This window comes from Triticum urartu, unplaced genomic scaffold (assembly GCF_003073215.2).
Source record: "Triticum urartu cultivar G1812 unplaced genomic scaffold, Tu2.1 TuUngrouped_contig_8833, whole genome shotgun sequence".
In the NCBI taxonomy this organism is placed as follows: Eukaryota; Viridiplantae; Streptophyta; class Magnoliopsida; order Poales; family Poaceae; genus Triticum; species Triticum urartu.
The window spans coordinates 1998-11382 of NW_024119820.1; the positions used below are offsets into that span (position 1 = coordinate 1998).

Genomic DNA, 9385 nt, shown 5'->3' on the forward strand with positions numbered 1-9385 from the left:
GTGAGAGAGAGAGAGAAGAGAGAGAGTGTGTTTTCTATCATTATTCCTTTTGATCTTAATGTACAATCTTAAATTGCAAAAAAGCTGAGAATCGATTCAGGGAAAATATTTATATATTCCATTTTCATATGGGTAGACAACCATGGACATGGCGAATGGAAACCGATACAGATCTACACGATAGAAAAAGTGGATAAATATATTGTTAAACATGATTGTGTGGGTGTATGCTTATTTTCATTTGAATAAACATATCCTCTATTCCTAAGTAGTAGAATCTCCCTCTCTCTCTCTCTCGGCTCCTCTCCCTTCCTCCTCCGGTGGCCTCGCCGACCAAAGCATGGGAGGGAGAGAAGTTTGGCCCTCCTTGTATATAGTAGGCTAGGTTCGAGGTTGTGGCCTGGATTTGCCATGATGGCGACTGGCGTTATGTCATTCTGTGCAGCTTGCAATGGTCGGCGGTGTTGTTTTTATTCTTCCTTCATGGTGGAGACAAACAGGAGGTGAAGGATCTTGTGCGAACTCCATAAATAAGCATGCAGTTCCACCGAGATGATCCACCATGGTGGTTTCCATCCTCTCTTCTCGCCGCCAAGGTGATGTAAGAGGATTTGGCAGGAAATCGCAACATGGCTCGACTGCCTATTGTGTTTTCTCATCGGATCCGAGCTTCCGATGAGAATGCTGTCTTGCCCTGATCGGAAGTAGGGCCTCCAGCTTGACCTCAGCTGTTAGATCCATCATGATGATGAAGGTGTAGCAGAGGATTTGCAATGAGCTGGAAGCTATAGATAGGACCGTGAACATCAAAGATGGTGGTTATAGAGGAGCTATGGCGGCCATTGTGACCTGTCGGTCTTCTCCGACGGCCCATCCTATCTTCTGGCCTAATGGCGGCCCAAGCTATTCCTCCCGGCCATGTTTCCATAGGGGAGGCAGTTCTGCTTCTGGATTGATTCCATGGCATGGTGCCATGGAGGTCTTGTCGGGCCAAGTGGTGCTGTCCCCGGCGCCGGCGAGCTTGGTTCTGGTAGGAGCCACACTTATACCCGATTGCATTCCTTTTTCAATGTAGGGGTGCTCTTTGCAAAAAACAGGATCTTATTGTCCTTTTCTATTTTCCTTGGGTCCTGGTGTAATATGTACCTTGATGATTATCTAATGGAGTTATGGGTCTCTGGGGACCCTACTACTGTTTAAAAAAACTGTAGCATCTCATTATGGAATTTTCTTACATTTTGATGATGGCATGTCATCCCTCCCACGGTTTTCTATCCCACCGCATTTTTTCTTCTAGACTTGTTCCGATTGATATTTTCAGTAATCTTTTGGACCTATTAAACAACAACATAGTGATTATTACATACTGTACTAATCAATTATTTCCAGCTTGCATGTCGACTCCTTAGTGTCATGATTTGGTCGAGCGAGAGATGGTTGACTGGCTAGAATGATAGTTTACTTGCAGGGCCGGTCATGAGAAGTTGGTGGCTGAGGGCGAACCTAGAAGCCGGGGCCCCTTAATATAAACTTCTTCAGACATTTACATAGACGGCATTTTTTCTTTCAATATGTAGCTATATAAAAGATGCACATGCTGCTTATAACAGGAAAAAAACACATAAGGCAACAATGCTTACCTCAGCCGACATCAACACATCCAGTGCCAACTTCATGTATGTTCTTTTCTATAAGTTTTTTTTTTGCTTTTTGATGAAGGATTAGACCCATGTTCCAAGCCATGTAGATAATGAGGAATGAGAGTTAAATTTCATTAATTGTGAAAATTGTTGAAGAGAGTATTCACTATATTACTTGATATCATATATAGACCCGAAACATAGATTAGTGGCCACTTTTATCCTCAAGATCTAAGTTGAAATCTTTTACGACCGTCTGAATGCACTTGACAGTGACTACAATTTTCCTGGAGGGGTATAAGTCTTAATCTCAAAATCGAGACAGTACTACAAATATACGGTAAAAGAGAAGCGAAAGACTGGTTGGATGAATACATACTTATGAAAAACTAGATGAACTCATGGTTGCGACTCGTGGTATCGAGGATTCCGGGTCGCCGGTAGGCGGCGGCGCAACACCAGGTTGTTGCGCACATCGGCGATAATGTGTCAACGAACAAGAATTCCAGTCGCGATTGATGAAGAGTCGAAGACAAAACGAACATGCGAATGATCAGATATGACGAGTGACGATGCTTCACATATCGCTAACAGCAATTGGGCCTAGCCCATCTACACCCGTTCGTGCCTGCTTTTCTCCTTTAATTTTTTCCCCTGCCCAATATGTTTGCTGGGCTATATTACACATACATAGCAAATCATGCCCCCCCCCCTTGACCTCGGCCGAAGGCCGTCGCCCCTCCGACCATACACCAGGGGCGACCCTGTTTACTTGGCCGGCTTGTCCATGTTTTATACCAAACTTTTATATTTTTAAATTTACTTGTACAATGGACAAGCAAATATGTTGTTTAGTAGTATAATTTTCTGTTAGCTAGATGGTGTAGTTAATCACATAAATATATTGCTAAATATGAGTTATAGCCTGTTCTTGCTATACATTTCTAATGTGCTATATTGCTAAAAATATTAAAATATATATTATTCTATGCACATATATTTTGTTTGTATGTACATGTGTACCATGTATTTTAGTATCGTTGAATAATATCATAGAAATCTCTAAAGCGTATTAATATCTTAATAGTGGTTTCCGGTGTATTATTAGCTAGGTATAAATCTTTAGAAACTTCTAGTGTAGAAATTGAACCGTGGGGAAGATGTGTCTCGCAAGTTGGTTTCAATAATAAGTTCATAACATGTGCTTGCTTTGTACTCCCTCCATTCCACAATGCAGTGCTTCCTCTATCCTCGTGCTTCAACTTTGACCGTAAATTTAACTATCAAGACTGATTGCGGCAGGAGCAAAAGTTATATTAGTGAATTCGTATTCGAAAGAAGTTTTTAATTATGTAACCTTTTTTCCCGCTGCAGTCGGTCTCGTTCGTTAAATTTATGGTCAAAGTTTGACCTCAGGAAACGCGAGCGCACTATATTTTGAAATGCAGGGAGTATTTGTCAATGAAATAACATCACTTATAATAATCACCGACAAACACAAAAATGATGTCAATTCTACTCGGTGCTCTTGAAACCCATCCGATTTCCTTGTCTTCGTGGAAGCAAAATAGGCCACCACCAACGGACATTGCGCATTAGGTGTGGGAATGCTTAGAGCATCTCCAGCCTTTCGTTTCTTCAGGGGGTTTGAAATATCGCCGCCTAGGGGCGAGCCGGTGCTAAAATTGGCGTGGGGGTGATTGGGTTCCTAGCCGCCGTCCCCAGGCGCCGATTTCGGCCCACTTTTGGCGCAAATTTGCCCACTTTTGGCGCAAAATTGGCCCGCTATCAGTGCAAATTGACTAATGCCGGCCCATATTCGCCGTGCTTCGGTGCAAATTCAACATAAAATATATTTTTTTATCACATAGTTCATCACAGAAAATCAATAGAAATCAAATAGTTCAACAACAAATAGTTCAATACAAATTATATAGTTCAACAAATAAAAACTCATATTTCATCACACGTCGAGCTAGGCGTTGCCCTTGAGCCTCCATAGGTGCTCCACCAGATCCTGCTGCAGTTTTTGATGCACTAGTGGGTCTTGGATCTCCTGACGCATATTGAGAAAGACCATCCAGGTAGGCATGCGGGGGCGAATCTGGACGTGCAAAGATGCGTTTTCGCCTGACAGTGGTGGCCCAGATGCTCTTTTCCCTTCTGCCGGAGCCGCGAAGTTCCCCCAGTGCGCTGGGTTCGGCCTGAGATCACCGGGCCCAAAAACGGGCCGAGCCGACGGATTTCAATGTCTTGGGGGCGCGACTGGGTTTTTTTTTCCGGCGTCGGCGTGAAAAAAGTCGCCCTGAGGGGCCTGTTGGGGGCGCGGCTGGAGATGCTCTTAGTTTAGCCCCCCCTACAGTGTATGGAACAAGTGGTACATAGTTGTATGTGCCATGTTACCAATCTCAATGGAAGTGGATGACCATTGTGTATGAAGGGGATGAATTTACTGAGAGTTAAGGTAGAGACAGATTGCTTGCATGATAAGAGCATCAAGGATGATGTCGGTCGATCGCAGGAAGAAGAACCTCCCAATAGTGATCGTATATTTATGTACATAGAAATGCAAACTTGCTGATCGATGGATCATACATTTATGTATATAGAAGTGCAAACCTGCCGAACAAGAGATTGTTACAATCACAACTATTAGTTCTTATCTACACTGCAGATGCACTTCCTTAGGTTTGTTATAGGCTACGGTCTACGGAGACTACATACTCCTTCAATTCCAAACTATAAGTTATACTAGTATTATTCTTGTAAAAAGTCAAACACCCCTATCTTTGATGAATTTGTAGAACATGTATGGAACAAAGGGCATTTGGTCTAGTGGTATTATTCTTGCTTAGGGTGCGAGGGGTCCCTAGTTCAATTCTCAGAAAGCCCCATAATTGTTTTTTCGCTGTTTTTGTTGTTGAAAATAATAATAATTCTGCTTAGACGCCATGAAAATCAAATTCCTTTTCCAACTTGGGCATGTACATGTGTGGGGGTACAAGCGGACGGACGGCGAGGCAATACCAATTGTGATTCTTGTCATGACAAGAAAGAAACCGTGATTCTCGGCAGAAAGGAAGTATTCATTTTTCTTTTGCGAGAACATGTATTCACTTTGATGAGTGCACGTACGATAAAGATAATCGGACCATCGACCGATCACAGTGTGACTCTTGCTTGAGAGCAACTTGCACACCACACATACCGATCAGCATACGTATGTGACTGCACACAAAATTCCACCTTTCAAGAGCCCTTTTCCGCTTTTCTCCTCGATCGCAGATACCTCATCATCATTTTTTCTTGTTCGGGATTGTTTACCACATGTGTCACATGGTTGTAGCTCATCATCATCTCATCAATTCACACACCATCTTCATAAAGCACGTTGTGTGGCATCTTCATAAGCACGTCGTTTGGTAGTGATGAATCCGTCCGGGCCAATCAAGAATGACCAGCAGTGTTATTACTGACTAATGCCTACTCCCTCCATTTTTAAATATTTGTTTTTCTAGAGATTTCAACAAATAACTACATACACAGTAAAATGAGTGAATCTATATTTTAAAATATGTATATATATATATTTGTATGTGATAATCTATTTAAAATCTTTAAAAAGATATAAATATTTAAAAACGGAGGGAGTACATGTTATCCAGGTCACTAATGCCTGTCGTCAGGCCGCTCACACTGACCCGACCTTGGTTGCCTTCCGCGAGCAACGAGAGGCTGGCGAGCTTGGTGATCCATCGGCTCTCATTGATAGCACCATCACATTTGACGTGCTAGCAGCCCATGATGACTACCACGAAGGCATCAAGAAGTCGCTTCATCGTCTCTGCTGCGACTTCCACCTGCCTCAAGCTCGAGTGTGGCTGCATGGTGTGCCAGCGCAACAAGATGAAACAACTCCACCCAGCCGGCTTGCTTCTACTACTGGTTGTTCCCTCCCGTATTTGGGAAGATATCGCCATTGACTTTATAGAAGGGCTTCTCAAAGTTGATGGCAAGTGTGTCACACTCACGACGTGGACCGTTTCTCCAAATATACTCATTTGGGGCACCCCTACACGGCTGAGACAGTGGCAAAGGCATTCTTCTCCAACATTGTCCGCCTCCATGGGTTCCTGCCTCCATCGCCTCTGGCTGCGATGCCGTGTTCACTTTTGGCCTTCAGATGGCTTTTTTCACGCCTTGACGCACTCGTCTGCATATGAGGCCTGCCTTTCATCTACAATCTGACAGACAATCTGAAGCCGTTAATCATGTAATATCCATGTACCCATGCTGACTCACCGATGACCGTCCTCGCCAATCTTCAATGGCTGCCATGGGACGAGTATTACCGTTTGGAACTGCCACCTCGTGCTCGCATTCACAATGTCTTCTATGTGGGTCTCCTAAAGAAGTACCTCCGGAGACGCCTCCGGAGACGCCTCCAGGACTTCCAGCAATTTTCCAAGAACATGCACATCCGACTCCTCACAAGGCGTTGCGAGCCCACCTTGCCAAGGGAATGCAACCGATCCTGATTTGGTGGGAAGGCCAATCGGCATCAGCGGCCTCATGCAAAGATGTCACAACTTTCAAAGAACGCTACCCGACTTTCCAGCTCGAGGATGAGCTGTTTCACAATGCAGGGGGATATGTCATGTGGGGGGCGACTTACAGGAGGCGCAAGCCAAGTCCTAACCAGATGGCTAGGGATGTGTTCAAGTTCAGTTAGTCTAAATAAGGTAGTAAGATTGAAGATAGGAAGATTTTTGTCCCGTAGAAGGTCTTTAACCTTGTTGGCTTAGCTGCAAAGCTGTATTGTGCTACATATATATAGCTCCCCTGGACGTGGAGGAAAGCAAGTATAAATCTATTCGACCTATTTTCCTTGATCCTATGCCCTGGTGCCCCATCCCAACCTCTCTTTCCAGCGATAGGTCGGCGTAGCTACCGACCGTGCCCTATGATCTCCCGCAACTAGTACCTGAGATCACTTCCGTTCCTTCTATCCAAGTAGGCCCGCGACACTACATGTAGCACAGTTTCTTTCATATAGCTAATAGTTTTCTTTTTGGCAAAAAGAAAGACTCTAAGTTGTACATTTTTGTAACCTAGCTTTTTATAGAATCCTAACTTTAATTGTGATAGTTTTTCGCTATTTACTTACTCCATTGCATTCAGAGATATATTACTAGTTAGAGCTTAGTTTACCAGCTGCAACCTACAGCTTCCTTTTGCAGTAGCGACGCTTGCGTGAGAGCAACGTGTACACCACATGTACCCACATACACATGTGACCGGGATCGGTCTCTCAAAATAGCTAAGCTCCCACACAAAATTCCCCCTTTCAAGAGCCTTTTTTCCCATCATGGCATCGTCTATGCATACCTTATCACCGTCTCATCGACCACACTTTCACTTACAACAGAGTTAAACATCGGTCTGATAAGAAACGACGACACGATCTTCATAAGCACATCAACGATCGACCGTGTGTCCCCGTTAAAAGAAACGATTGACCGTGTGGCAGTATGTAATCTATCTGGCCAGCAGCAACTCAGAATGGCCAGATAGCGATATTACTGATGTCTAGTGCCAAATCATTAATCATATATAGTTTCTGAATATAACCACTATCCATTCCCTCTGTTCCAAACTATAAGGCATATTGTTCTTTTAAAAGGTCAATCTCTGCTGCGTTGTTCTTCATATGTATAGAAAAATATAGCAAACAAAGGGCATTTGGTCTAGTGGTATGATTCTCGCTTAGGGTGCAAAAGGTCCCGAGTTCAATTCTCGGAATGCCCCAGTTTTCATCTTTTTATTTTTTACCATTTCCTTATTTTTTCTTACCATGTGTGATGTAACTAGCGAATCAAAAGTCATGAAAATCAATCTCTGTGAAGTAACATTGTACTCACAGATATATATACTCTTCTCTTCAAGGGGACGGGGCTCTTAGTACTCCTGTCCAATGCTGGTGGAATCGTCTTCTTTGCCAGAGCTTGATTAATTTGCTAGCTAGCTGCAATGCAATCTCCCACGAATCAAGGTAGGCAGGCACCGCCTGTCCAAATGTGGCTGTGATGGATCTTTCAAGCTAGCTAGCTCCCACACGAAATTCCCCTTTTCCTCATCAGAGTTTACATCAACGTCTCATGAAGTCACGTTTTCACTTCCAATAGAGTCAAAACACCAACACGATGTAGACATCTCCTGGTCTACCTCTACGAATCACAATAGATCGATACAAGTAATAGTTTTTTATTAGAAAAGGAGGATGACCCTGACTTCTGCATCTGAAGATGCATGCAGTCATTTTATTAATTATTCATAAAGATCTTACAAGGTCATACATCAATATGTCTGAAATCGTCATCTTAGCAACATCTGTTGCTACTCCTGTCCTCAGGGCCGGCCCTGTGCATAGGCAGTTAGTGCGGCCGCCTAGGGCCCGTCCCTGGCATGTTTCTTACGTACGGTATGTGCGCACTGGTTAATAAGAAGAAATTGATTCAGCAGGCCCAACCCACTCGGAGAGAGACACCTCCCTTGACGCACACACGCACCAGATTGCTAATCACCCCTAGAAAAACCAGATTGCTAATCGCTTCGTTATTTTACCTGAAAAAAAATGCTAATCGCTTCGTTCTCCGGTAAGCGCCCCAAGGGCCCCAACCTCGCTAATCGCTTCGTCTCTCGTTCTTTCCCCAAGGGCCCCAACTCCATCTCCTTCACTCCCCAGCTAATCAACCCAAGTCCCAAGGAGCTTCCGACTCCAAAGAGACAGATTAATGAACTTTTCTCCATTCTTCTACTCCCTCCTTTTCGGTTTATAAGGCTCAATTCAAAAATCTCACCAACCAAAGTAGATGATGAGTGGTGGAATATTTTTTGTAGTTTGCAAAAGCACCCAATTAATGCTCTTGTTTTCCTCAAAAAATTATGTTTACGAATGTATTAATTGCAATGCATGCATGCATATAGTGCATGCATTGGTCAGTTTTCTCTTAATACTTGCATGCAATGATTTAATGCACCTTAAAGTCTGAACATGTGATGGGGAACAACCAAATTGAGCCTTATAAAATGAAAATACTAAAATTTTGAGATAAGCCCTATAAACCGGAAAGGAGGGAGTATCTAGTGCATGGCGACTAGGCCTAGGCCGGCGGTGGCGTCCAATTGTTTTTAGGCTGCAAGCATTTCAGGTAATTGTTGTAGCAATTGAGAACCTTGTCTAACTCTTTTCTTTTTTCTAATGGAGAGATCATTAGGCTTGTTTTCTTTCTTTTTAAGTACAGTTGCAGGCAGGAGATAGCAAATCTTCAACTCGTTTCTCTCCCAAAAAAACGTACACCAAAATAGCATGAAATTAAACACCCTAACATTAGTTCTCCCAGCACACGACCAAGGCTCAGCAATCAAGCAATTGTCTAGCATGTAGCTGGTGCAACTATGCCTGAGAAAACACGGTGCTGACACAAAAAAGGTGCAACTCAAGATTTACGACCAACTAAATAGCAGAGATCAAACAAACAACCTAGGGAAGAGATCAACTGAATAACAATTTCAACAATTACATTGGAATTAATTATGATTTGGCTCAACGAACACGATGCATGAATACAACGACCCACATAGATGGATATAACAATTTCAAGAAATTAACTGAATGTCTCATCCTAACCACCAAAACCAAATAAAAATGAGATGAGATCGACACATGTAGTTGGCCTCCTGGC

The 9385-nt window shown here is 43.2% G+C and overlaps 1 non-coding gene across 1 annotated transcript; it reads left to right on the forward strand.

Moving 5' to 3' along the window:
- The first annotated feature begins 7376 nt into the window (after window positions 1-7376).
- TRNAP-AGG lies at window positions 7377-7448 on the forward strand. The gene has a single exon. It is a non-coding gene; the product is annotated as a tRNA-Pro (tRNA).
- Window positions 7449-9385: the final 1937 nt, after the last annotated feature.